The sequence below is a fragment of the Eutrigla gurnardus genome, assembly GCF_963514095.1.
Source record: "Eutrigla gurnardus genome assembly, chromosome: 16".
Lineage (NCBI taxonomy): Eukaryota > Metazoa > Chordata > Actinopteri > Perciformes > Triglidae > Eutrigla > Eutrigla gurnardus.
Genome location: NC_139927.1, coordinates 16,537,118 through 16,549,949, shown reverse-complemented (window position 1 = coordinate 16,549,949; position 12,832 = coordinate 16,537,118). Strand labels below are relative to the sequence as shown.

Sequence of the window (12,832 nt, the reverse complement as noted above, 5' to 3'; positions counted from 1 at the left end):
ATTGTACATGTGTGTGCATGTGCAAATGTGTGCTGATAGTGAACCCGTCGAGCTGACTGGCTGGAAAAGAAAACTAGTTCAAGGTCTGTCCAGCTTGCATGTCAGTGTCAGGAAGCTGGGGCAGTGATTTTAAAAGGGATAGAAAAGCCACCAGAGATGGAACCTTGAGCCCGAGTCGAGGGGCACAGGGCTGGGGGAGGGGGGCAGCAAGCACGCAGTCTCAGTTTAGGACGAGTTTCACTCGTCCCCCGTTTGCTGATGCATGCAATGACAATAAGACGGTGCGCTTTAATAATACCTGTGACTGCAGGATGTGAGGCATGTCGACAGAAGGCCAACAAAGTGGAACTGAATCTCATTTGCACAGTGTCGCAGGGCCAAGTGCCCCGACAGCAACACTGGATAAAGCCGCCTGAAACTGCTTTCTGTGTGTGGCAAAGTTCACGCTAAACGTTTTGTACACTAAAGCTAGAGTTACCTGGGATCTATACATCTTAGGGAACACAGGCCTGGACAAAATCAGGCAGCAGCAAGATTACCCACCAATTATCACCAGTATCTTTCACACAACATGAGCTGCACCACAACCCTTCAAAATGACTCGGATGTTATAGTTTTTTTGTTACGCAAACTGTGATTGAAATGACCTCATTCAGACCTTCCAGGTGTTCGATCATTTCAAACAGACAACAGGAAGAGGCACAACAAGAAATACACAGGAACATCTAAGAAAATGCCATGAGCGATCACCAAACTCAAGCCCAGCACATAAAATGGAAAACTGTCAGTGGCACTTCTCTTTATATCCAGATTAAGAAAACAGTGGAAGACTGTATACAAGTGTTAATAAGACAGTTTTAGCTGAATAGAAAATGCCCCCGAGGCAACAGGAACGTCACTCCATTCCATTATCATTTATAATGTAATGCTTGAATTACCTAATCTTTGTGTATCTCCATTACATTATCTACATTACCCAATCTGTGTGCAGTTAGTCGGTTTGGCATATAAAACTTCATCACATCAGCTAAATAAATGTCTGACTTAGATTTGGTTAAGGAGAGCCTCAATGGTTTTGACCATAAACCAAATGTGTCCATAGCAGACAGTAACAGAACTGTAAATTAATGCATTGGTTATATTCTTATTATTTGCGATAACGTTATTAATTTTTCACTGCGCCTTTTGGCAGCGCAATAATACACCTATTATACATTTTATTTATAGTGCCCATATACACTGGAAATTTTAAAACACATTCAGTCAATGACTATAAACAGGAATAAAGATAACAAAAAAGAAAGGAAAAAAAGATAAAGATAAAGGTTTTTCCTTTATTTAAATCTCACAAACAAGAAATCAAAATAACCTAAATTGTTTAAAAATAAACTTAAAATGCTCATCTTTGGTGATATTATAAACGGTGTTAAAAGTTATTATCATGTCTGACTCCTCACTGCTTTGGTTTGTGGCTGCCCGACGCTGAGACGCCGTGGGGAGGGGAGGGGGGCTACTCGGCCCACCACACACCTGTCCAGGTATCGGTTGTGTTTCTGGTGCTTTTTTAACGATTCCGAACGATGACGCTCTGAGAGTAAAGGCAGTGTTCCCAGCCTGGCTCTGGTTGTACTGCATAATGTCGGCCCGCCCGCGGCGAACTGGAGGCCGAATAAAACGACCGGTTCTTCAAACTATGACCGTCCACCACCAGGTTCACGACACCGGCTCGGACAGAGCCTTTTAGAGACAAAGGCCCGTCCCTACTCGGCCTCTGATTGGCTCAGACCTCAGACCATGGTATTTGTTCTTCGCCGTTTGCTGTGGGGAAAAAAACATTTTGCTACACACAAGGCGTACCGGTGTGTAGGAAAATATTTAGTCGCACGTCACCGAATTTTGGTCGCATGTGTGCCCAAAATGGTCGCACTGTGGAGCCCTGTTATTTGTTTTTCGCAAAAGTATTCTCTCAAGTATTCTCTGTTGCAAAAAAAATGTGTTTCTTAACTAAATGTAAGTTAAAGTGATTCCAGTATGTTTTAGTGAAATTTTAAGAGTTTTTAACGTGTTTTGATAATTATCAGGATAATATTGTGAATCGCAATTACTTTGGTCAAGCTAAAATTCTCACATCGCCCCATGCCTAATTATAATTGTGGATAATTTGTAAAGTCGCTTCAAAAGGTGCCAACAACAACAATAAAAAAGAAAAATGAAGACGCTCTGTGCAGGAAACAGCTAGAGGTGCAGTGGACTGTGCAGCGTCAGCCCCGATGCATGCAATTTAACCCTTGAACTGGAGCAGACCACAGGCAGCATGTGTAGCAGTGGACTCCATTTAAAGCGGAGAAGCCAGGAGAGCTCGACAGGGGGAGGGGGCTTCAATAAGAGCCTCTCTTCCTGACAGCCACACTGGAGTGGGGGAGGGTTAAAAAACACCAAGCCCTCTTCCTGAGTCTGCAACAACGGCACAATGTGATGGATCCTTCCCCTTCCACCTACTCGATTCCCGTTTGGCATTTTAGGCACTCTGACACTCTTGATGCGCACACACACACACACACACACACAAACATAACACATGCACACACACAGGCTGACTGAAAGAACACATCTCAAGTTATACATCTGCACCAATTCAAAGTCTGCGGCCTCTTAAAGAAAGAATCTGAAAAAGAGAAATCACTTCCTGGGTTAAACTGACACACTCGAATGTAGCAATTATCCTTCTCCTTGAAAATGAAGGAGAAAAAAAAACTACACACTCCCACCCTTTGCTCTGATTGGTGATAAGTTGTTGTGCAAACTGCAAATGATGAATCAGGAAGCAGGTTTTTCAGGAAATAAGATTTAAGTATTGGCACAGACTTTACGACAACATGCCACAACCTCAGCTTGTTGGAAAAGTTCTTAAACACTGGTGTTTAGTCCTGCTTGTGTATTGTACAAAAGCAAACACATTAAGTGAGCCCAATTCTATCTGAGCCTCTGTCAACAAGCATCCAGGCAACCTCAGTGACACGATCTTGAGTTTAGATCTGCATGCCCTCAATTAGTCACGCTGATTTAGCCATGTTAGCGTAGGCCAAATGACATCCAAACAAAGCAATTAGCAGCCACTGTTCTGCACAAGTGTAGATCCTCGTCAAAATCCTGATTTAGCACTTATCATACAGGCTCTGAGAATTCGATGCAGAGTCTCCAAAGAGTGGCAAATCTGCAAGGCCTCCTAGCAACATATTTGCCCTGCTACAGGCACATATGGTTTCAGTTAGGGGTCTGCACCTATAAACAGTTGGCCATGGCAGCTTATTGGTCAGGAAGTGCAATGTTGACGGTAAGTCAAGACAGGCACATGCTGCTAATGAATGATATACACTCTTACAGTCTAGCTATGATGGGAACACAGTTTAGATTGGAGGTGTTTAGATGCAGACGGAAAAGTAATTCTGGAGCTCTTTACAGTTGTGAATAAACTCAAAGCAAACAGATGGGTAGAGAAATCCGGTCAGCGTCTGCTGAGAATGGAGACGAAAATAAAAAGCCTGGGTTTTAAATGTTTTTTTTTAAACACTCAGGTATAAAGTTTATCTAAAGTATCAGAAATGCCTCATACAGCCTAAAACCCTGGATCGGGTATAGGCAATTATGGGAGTCTGTGCAGCTATCCAAAAATCACATTATCTACTGAGTTACATTCTGATGCGTTTAATCTCCATTCAGAAAAAAATAGAGGAAAAAAAGGACTACTAAGCAAAGGTAAACTATAACGTTATCATGATGCGTTCAAATGTATTCCAAAAGTTTGGGCGATAAACTTGAATAAATACAGTTGTTTGAAGGAGAAGTTCTCACAGGAATATGACAAATGTTAGAGGGAATTATGAGCCATTGGATTTAATGGATTGGTACTCTGTGAAGGAAAAATTAGTATCCGAACATCTCTAGTTAATATGGTTGTACTTTAAATTTGTGATTTCTAAACACAGCAGAGTAAAAGCCCTCGACGTTGTTTCACAAGGTCGATTTAGGGTTTGAATTCAATTTGCATTGCATAGCTGCCAAATTTAGAGTAAAAACACTAATTGGGCACAGATCAATAACCTAACATGTTGCATCATTTGACGTTAATATGAAGACCAGTTTCAGCGATACAACATGGAGAAACACTTTCAACACACCCTGAGCGGGTTTTCACTGTGCAAAGTAGACCACCACAAAAAACTAAACGTTACGACCAGCGATGCAAATTATCGAGTAATTCATTAATCGATAGTTGTTTCATCTTATCGATCGATGATCGATTAATTGATAAGCGGCAATTCTTCTGAGAAGCTGAATTTCCCTCTGAATAGGTTCTATCTACTGTATACGTAACATAAAATGCTATCTTCCTTATGATGTAAAGAAAATGCAAATCATATTTTGAATAATTTCATTTTAATGCATTGATTTGGGGAATTTTGAGAACCAAAATATGACATATCGTTTCCTGACCAATTTCTTACAAACTGCTGGTTCTGATCCAAATGTTGACATACTAAATGGGGTTGAGGAGTTTAAGCATTCAAGAAAAGATGAAAACAAAAATGACTAAAACACAGTGCTGAGCCTTTAAACTATTCGTTTATTATGATTATTATTATTATCATTATGACTATTATTATTATTATGATTAATATAAGTGGGTGACTATTCCTCAGCCTTCCTTGGTGTTTTGGTTTTGACAGAAGCCTCGTTCACATACGTCGCCACTCGCCCATCTCTGAGCGACAGCTGTCAATGAATGTGAACGTGTTCTAGTGGGACGTGGCCAGGACAGGCGATGCGATGTGGGCGGGGACGGAGATAAGATAACTTTAACTTTCTGCGATGCGAGTGAAGTGAGTACCAATCAGAATGTAGAATGGAGATGATTGATAGTTGACGTCAACGGAGAGTTCCACAGAGAGTTGCGGCTTGAAACTAGCCGCCGGCGGCAGTGAATTTTTTTTGCCAGCGAGTAGAATTCAGCGAGAAAGCGAGTGACGGGCGAGTAGCGACGTATGTGAGCGGGGCTATACGCGCCGTCACACTCGCCAGCTGAGGGGGGGTCGGCGCGGGGGACGCCTTGCCATGGCGACGGGGGAAAAACAGAACGTTGATGAGCCAAACCAGCCGCGAGGATTTCCCCTTATAATAAGCGCTGCTGTCCTCCTGTTTAGGCCTATCATTAGAGCCGCTAGTTAAGTCCATTTGCCTTGATGAAATAATTTTGGGCGAACATCGAGAAAATGGCGGCCGAAATTAGACTATGCCATAGTCTCGTTAATGTGTGGGAAACACTGCTCCCGCTTCTCGTTTTACCTGTTGTTGTCCAGAGTCCTGCTTCGCTTGTGTTCGCGCATGTGCGCCAAGTATGTCTGGCGTCAAGCGCGCCCTCACGTGGACTGGCGGGGAATTACGGGTTCAAAACGCAATTAATTGCAATTAATTTATTTTAATCGAGTAATTTCTTATCGACAATTAATCGATAATCGATTAATTGTTTGCATCCCTACTTTAAACTATTAGTTTATTATAAGTGGGTGACTATTCCTCAGCCTTCCTTGGTGTTTTGGTTTTGACTGAAGCCTCGTTCACATACGTCTCCACTCGTCCATCTCTGAGCGACAGCTGTCAATGAATGTGAACGTGTTCTAGTGGGACGTGGCCAGGACAGGCGATGCGATGTGGGTGGGGACGGAGATAAAATAACTTTAACTTTCTGCGACGCGAGTGAAGCGAGTACCAATCAGAATGTAGAATAGAGATGATTGACAGTCGACGTCAACAGAGAGTTCCACAGAGAGTTGCTGCTTGAACTCTCCGTCGGCGGCAGTTAATTTTTTTTGCCAGCGAGTAGAATTCAGCGAGAAAGCGAGTGACGGGCGAGTAGCGACGTATTTGAACGGGGCTATACGCGGCGTCACACTCGCCAGCTGAGGGGGGGTCGGCGCGGCGGACGCCTTGCCATGGCAGCGGTGGAAAACAGAACGTTGATGAGCCAAACCAGCCGCGAGGATTTCCCCTTATAATAAGCGCTGCTGCCCTCCTGTTTAGGCCTATTATTAGAGCCGCTAGTTAAGATCATTTGCCTTGATAAAATAATTTTGGGCGAACATCGAGACTATGGAGGCTTCTCGTCAATGTGTGGGAAACACCACTTCTCGTCTTGTTGTCGTCAGAGCCCTGCTTCGCTTGTGTTCACGCATGTGCGTCAAGTACGTCTGGTGTCAAGCGCGCCCTTGCGTGGACTGGCGGGGAATTACGGGTTCAAAACGCAATTAATTGCAATTTATTTATTTTAATCGAGTAATTTCTTATCGACAATTAATCGATTATCGATTAATTGTTTGCATCCCTAGCTACGACGAACTGAGAGAGGCTTTATAACCACATGCTGCAATTACAAGAAAGAAAGAATTGACATACCCATCATAAAACAGTTATATTTCTGTTATGGTTGTTTGCCATCAGCATGATTAAAAACAACTTAACCCCTATTCGCACGGGACTCATCAAGGGACCTCCAGTAAAGTGTAATAATTGCATCTGTGTTGTTAAACCCGTGCAAATCGGCCATGTCTGTTATTCGTAGAGTAAAAATTCAGGCTGCATTGGAAATTATAAATTAATGTTTTGACGGCATTTTGGGTGCAAATTCAGGAGGCTCATCTTGCTACATGACACCCACATACAGACAGAGCGAGCTTAAATCCAACAAAAAAGTGAAATATCCAAGGATGATAGGATGGATGACAAGCATGGCAGCATGCGGTAAGACTTTTTTTTCTATTTTTCAAACAAGCTCAATATAAATGCTTTTAGTGTTGCATTATTTCAGTGTGTACGCAAGAAAAAGTAAAGCAGGATACAGGAAACAAATGTTATGCAGGTCTTGATATTTTCAATCATATCTGGGGAGAACGTTGGTAAATTCAAGTAAAATACAGACTTTGCTCATCCCCGCACAAAACACAGGGATCGGGAATTTCTAAATCATGTGAGGTCCCCATAATACTAGTCCTGTGCAAACATGAAAATAAGCAACACAAATTTTAAATCACACAACCTTTGAAAGGACTTCCATGTCTTTGGTTTCCCAAATACCCGACTCTTGCCTTTCAAACAAACAGCAAACAAAAAGTAGGTCAAATGTTGCAACCTGGGCCTACCAGGCACCCATAGTGGATTCGACTAGATAAACCCAACAGGAGAGAGAAATCAGGGGAAACATCTCCCATCGTAACCAGACCAAGAATACAAACAAACTGAGCTGTCATTTTGGCTGACTAAGGCTCAGACCCTCCTCCCTTATGAGTTTCTATCATATCCACCAGGAACATCTGGTCCACGAAGTGTCTTTAAGTTATCAAACAGGTGAGGACTTACTTAAAAACAACCAACACACACACTGTTAAGTTTACTGTGTCTCCTGTGGTTTAACTCGGCCAGTCGTGCAATCATCTCTATTGTATGTGCACAGTATTATTGTGAAAAACAGAAAAACGACAGAATGCACACACAGTGAAGCTTACACGAACAATGACTTAACGTTGCATGTACGGTGCATTCACTGACGCACAACTTCACCAAACTGAAAGTTTCCATGTTACACCAACAAGCAAACAAAACAATAGTCTCCGTGTTGTAGCCAAGAGGTAAACCATTCATTGAGCCGCGTTATTTTGAGGCTCGTTGAAGATAAAATAGTCCGCGAATAACGTTAAGTGAAGCTACAGTTTGGACGTTTCCATCCACGACAAGTCGACGTTTCAAATGGGAGCTCAATGGAAAAAAGCAAGCTAAAACAGGCTACAAAACATGTAGTGTCAGCTAGCGTTGTGCTAAAGTAAAAAACACTAATAATACCCATTTACATACATCCATATTACAGCGGACTTGGTGGTGGTGGACGTGTTTAAAACTTAACACGGTGATTTGCCAACTCGGCCGAGACGGTAACAGCCTCCAAACACTTCAAGTTAGCTAAAGCTAACCCAGCTAGCTTCTCACCGTAGACAAAAACTTTTTCCCCACATCTGAAAAGTTGTTTCTCCATTTTCTTTCAAACGGAATGAGACTGCATATAAAAGGCGCTTCGCAGCACAATACACTCAATGCTTTTTTTTCATTTCACAGTGACGCTATTAAAAACTGCATTCTTCCGGCTGTTGCTAGCTGGTCAACGTCTAGATAACTTATATGTAACGTACCTTTCCGTCTCCGCCGCCGCCGCTCCCCGGGCCGCCTTCGACACCCGAGACCGCCGCCGGACCTCCGGAGGGCCGCGGAACTGTGAGAGCAGAAGCCGAGAGGAATCCAGCTACTGCAAGGGAGACGAAGAGCCAACTGCACCGAGGCCCCCGGGCCTTGTGTGTCCTCGAAATAGCGTTAGGGGGAGGGATACCGAGCCTCGGCTCTCCGCCGTTTGACAGAGACTCGGGAATAACTTTTTGACAGCTCCTCTTCTTCAGCCCCCCCTCCCCTCGACAGCCCTTCACTTTTCTCTTTTTCCTCACTTCCAGCAGATACGAATCAAAATACTGTCAAAGAATATGGCGGCTGCATAAGCAAGCTACTATCGCGAGAGGAAGAGCTGTTTTTCTTTTTCTTTTTTTCTTTTCAGAGTTTCCCAAAGTTGTGCTGCTGAATATGGAAGCTCATTTCCGCCACTGTCAGAAAAAAACAGAAACTTTCTCAAAATAATGACTTAGTATCTCAAAATAATGACTTAGTGTCTCAAAATAATGAGGCACTTAATAATTAGTTAGTGTAGTATGTCATTATTCTGAGATACCAAGTCTATATTGAGATGTTAACTGAGATACTAAGTCATTATTTTGAGATACTAAGTCAATCTTTTAAGACAGTTTCTCATTATTTTGAGAAAGTTTCTCATTATGTTGAGATACTAAGTTATTATTTTGAGAAAGTTTCTCGTTTTTTTCTGACAGTGGCAGGCTTCCATACAGAGTTGAGATTGCAAGTAAAGGAAAAACTCTGATCATTTAAGGTTTCTGGAATGAAAACTATTCGAATGGGACAATGACAACAATTTCAACGATGAAGGCCACTATGCAGAGGTGGGAAAAAACGAAGTACAAATACTTTGTTACCGTACTTAAAGCTATGGTCTACGATTTGGAATAAAAATAAATCCATTCAGTCTATCAGCCGTAGGCCTGCATAGAAATTGACCAATGGGAGCCATTGCTCTGGAAGGTTCCCATTGGCTCGTACCCTCCAATCCCCTCGTCTCCCCTGCTCCTCGTCATCCCGCCTCGTCCACTCCCACCCAGTCGAATCGTGGAACACTGAGGGGAGGGGTTTGGTTTGGTTGGGGGGGGGATGCTTTTTTCAAATCTGTCTCAGAGGCTCAACTGATTTTAAGAATGTAGACCATAGCTTTAAGTAGAATTTTCAGGTATCTGTACCTTACTTGAGTATTTATTTTATTTTGACAACAGTTTTAATTTGACTCTCAATATAACAAATATCTGTAGGCCTACTTTCTACTAGGCATGTGCCAATCCAATACTCTGCATCGGAATTGGTTCCATACTGGCAAAAATAACTCGGATATCGGAAAAAAATAAAAACTATTAACCTTATTGTGTAAAACTCTGAGTGACTCCGAAAGATCTGTGTCACCTGAGCAGCATATGTGACGTTTCCAGTTGCTAGAATGTGAAAATAATTATAGATGAACACGTCCCCGCACAGAGAAAAACAACACATTTCATACTTGAGTGTGAAATACAAAGCCGTCTCATACACAGCAGCATATCTGTCCAGAGCACCTCCAAATCTGAAAAGTGAAACCAAACCCTCAAATGCCTTAAAACTGCATTCTTTCTGCTAGCCATCAGGGGGCGACACCTCTGCTTGTAAAAAGAAGTCTGATTGCATGGAAGTCTATGAGAAAATGGCCTTACCTGTCACTTGATTTATTATCTCAGTAAACATTGTAAATATGAGTTTGTGGTCTACATAAAGTCTTCTTCAATACAGCATGATGTTCATTTAGTAAATTATGATCCATTTAGAGTCACATAGACCATATAGCAGCTTTAGGGCGGGGCTACCTTGTGATTGACAGGTTGCAAGATTGGTACGATTAAAATGTCAAACTTGAAGCTTCAAAACCGTCGTCCATGAACCGGTGACGTCATGATGATTATTACGTCCACGTCTTATATACAGTCTCTGGTTCAGAGATAATTAAACTCAAGCTTCTGTCTTCACAGTCATTTTGCCGTAACATGAGGAGATTGATTGATAAAATATTGATAAAATATGAGCATGTTGCTTGTGAGCATTAAAGTTCAGTCTGTTGTGTTCTCTTACTCGCAATGATTGTCCCCCCCATTGAGCAATGGACTCATTTGAGACGACTCATTCATCTGAACTCTCTGTCATTAGACGGAGTTAGAGACGACACTACGCTTTCTGAGTCAAACAAGACACAAAACTGAAATTAAACAAAGCATGCATGACTCCATGTCATTGTCCGCATTAAACATTTTTTAACAACAATCCGACAGTCGACCGGATGAGACCTGCTGCAGTTCTTTTTGCAGTACATGAGGCCTGGAGTCCAAGTTTCAGCCTAAAAAGGACGAGTGAAATTGGCAAGTGAAGACCAATTGCGATGTGTTCCCTGATTGGAGGATTGTAAACACTCTTTGCTCAACTACTCAGGCAGAGCTGTCAGGTAGCAAGTGAAAGTGCATCAGTGCAGAGTGTGTTTTTACAGCTCCGTCATTAATTCATTCTCAGTTTATAGTGTTAGTGTTGCGTTTGTGTTAGCGGTGGCGTGGCTCTATAGGGATAGCCATGACAGTCAGTTTGGTCTGGTCTGCTCCAGCATTTTTGATGAAAGCCTCTGGAGTTATGGAATTTTAATTGGTAGAAGGGTTATTTGATGTCACATGATAAAAAAACGTTGCTTTGAAGGCTTAATCTGCCCATCAAGAATTCCTCCAGTTTCTTCTCACAGTCACATCCACTCTTAGACACCATTGTTTCATTCTGCACGGACATCATAAACAGGTGACCCATATATATATACTTCTTTACGTCTTTTACAACATTATTGCTTCTTGCTGCGTTGACCCCACACATGGGGTAAGTGAGAAAATGAGACCCTGGTGGGAATGCTCATGAAAAAAGGACAGTGCATTTGTTCTCCCGTGAACTGGGTGGAAACATATGGCGTCTCATGTGTCGGCATTTTGCAGTGACTCACACACACACACACACAGTTTGTGGCCTCTGCTATCTTGCGCAGACCGTGACCCCTTTGACTCTGGGTTTGAAGCCCGGGGAGCTGAAATCCCCTTCAGTGCGAGTAGCAAACTGACAGCACAGTGCAGCCTCTTATCCTCTGTGACCAGATCTCTCACAGAGGGTTCATTACTTTATACAATGCCCTACAGACGTTGCGATGTCCTGGTGTTGTGAGGGTTATGGGGAATCAGCAGGGGTGGGGTGCAGCAGAATCAAAATTCTCAAGAATTTCCATTGCCTGAACCTCATGAATGTGGTTGCATTTCAACAGTTTTGGTATTATTTCACAAAACATACCTTACAAGTGGAAGTGGAAGTAAACCCTCCCATTCCACCAGGTCCACTTCCCTCTGTGCATCCTGTATGTAGACCAAGATTACAATGAATGACAGCGCGGTTCGTCCAAAACAACATGTGCACATAACAGCAGCAGCCTGAGAGAAATCAGACATTAACAAAAAAAAAAAAAACCTGCTGTTGCACTCCAGCGCTGCAACTGGCCACACTCCTCAGATAGGAGGCCGGCCACCCACATTCTTGGCATGGAAAGAGGCCCGTTTCTCACGGTCCGAGGACAGCTTGTCACGGGTCAGCAGTTTAGATTTAGCTCCGCAGTGGGTCTCCAGTCATTATTCCCCCCTCTTAAGCAAACTTCTGTGCTTGTCCACTGGCCATATGCAGTCGCTCCAGTGCCAACAAGCTCAACACACAGTTGTGTTAAGGACAGAGCAGGAAGTTATTCTATTCTCAAACGCACAACAGTGACATGTGAAAACACTTATTTTATGAGCACGACCCAACTTTGTAGCTGGTGAAGAGAGCAACGGCTGCACACTGACTCGGACAGTCAGGCCTCCTCAGGTCAATATGTTTAGGAATGGCTACCTCACCCATGTACTGTATCTAACAATAGGCTTTATTGTGACAGGTACGGTTAACCATCCAACCCCGGGGTGATAAGTGTCCAAAAACCAAAGTACCCAACTGCAACTGAATTAAAAGCACATCAGTCCCAAAGAGATAATACATGAAATAGACAAAACAACAAATACCCTAACAAATCTTTTGATCTAGATTTGTAAACATATACTGTATCTATGGTATACCTTCTTTTTAGTCTTAGTCTTGTTAATAGACAAGAAATGCATCATGTATTTGAGTGGAGATTTTCGGAATACATTTGTGGTTGTGCAGGCTCTCTCGTTCATCTATGCTGTGTTACAGGTGTGCATATTTGTTTATATATTTTAACATCATATCATAAATGTATTGTTTCAAATGAGATGACCTTCCACACAATCTCCTTGTGAAAACTGTAAAGCACCTCATGGTTGGGAGAAGCTAACTGCTAACTGACAAGTGTGGGTTTGTCTGTATCCATCTGAGACAAGAAGCCTCTTACTGATATATTTTTACATGAATAAAAAGTCGCTTTTTTTTTTGTTTAGACGTGACTTGGACCCGTGTTGTGTGACATGGAGTTCTTTTTGTCTTTAATGCATCCAGCTAGTGACTTAAAGTT

At 42.5% G+C, this 12,832-nt stretch overlaps 1 protein-coding gene across 2 annotated transcripts in view; it reads right to left on the bottom strand.

Moving 5' to 3' along the window:
• The window catches only part of tab2 (TGF-beta activated kinase 1 (MAP3K7) binding protein 2), a 40,465-nt gene extending 31,885 nt beyond the window's left edge, over positions 1 to 8,580 (bottom strand). For both annotated transcript variants that reach the window (XM_084031299.1, XM_084031300.1), the window contains exon 1: positions 8,235 to 8,580. The gene's annotated coding sequence lies outside the window, so the exon portion shown is untranslated. The remainder of the gene's footprint in view (positions 1 to 8,234) is intronic.
• Between the last annotated feature and the right edge of the window lie 4,252 nt (positions 8,581 to 12,832).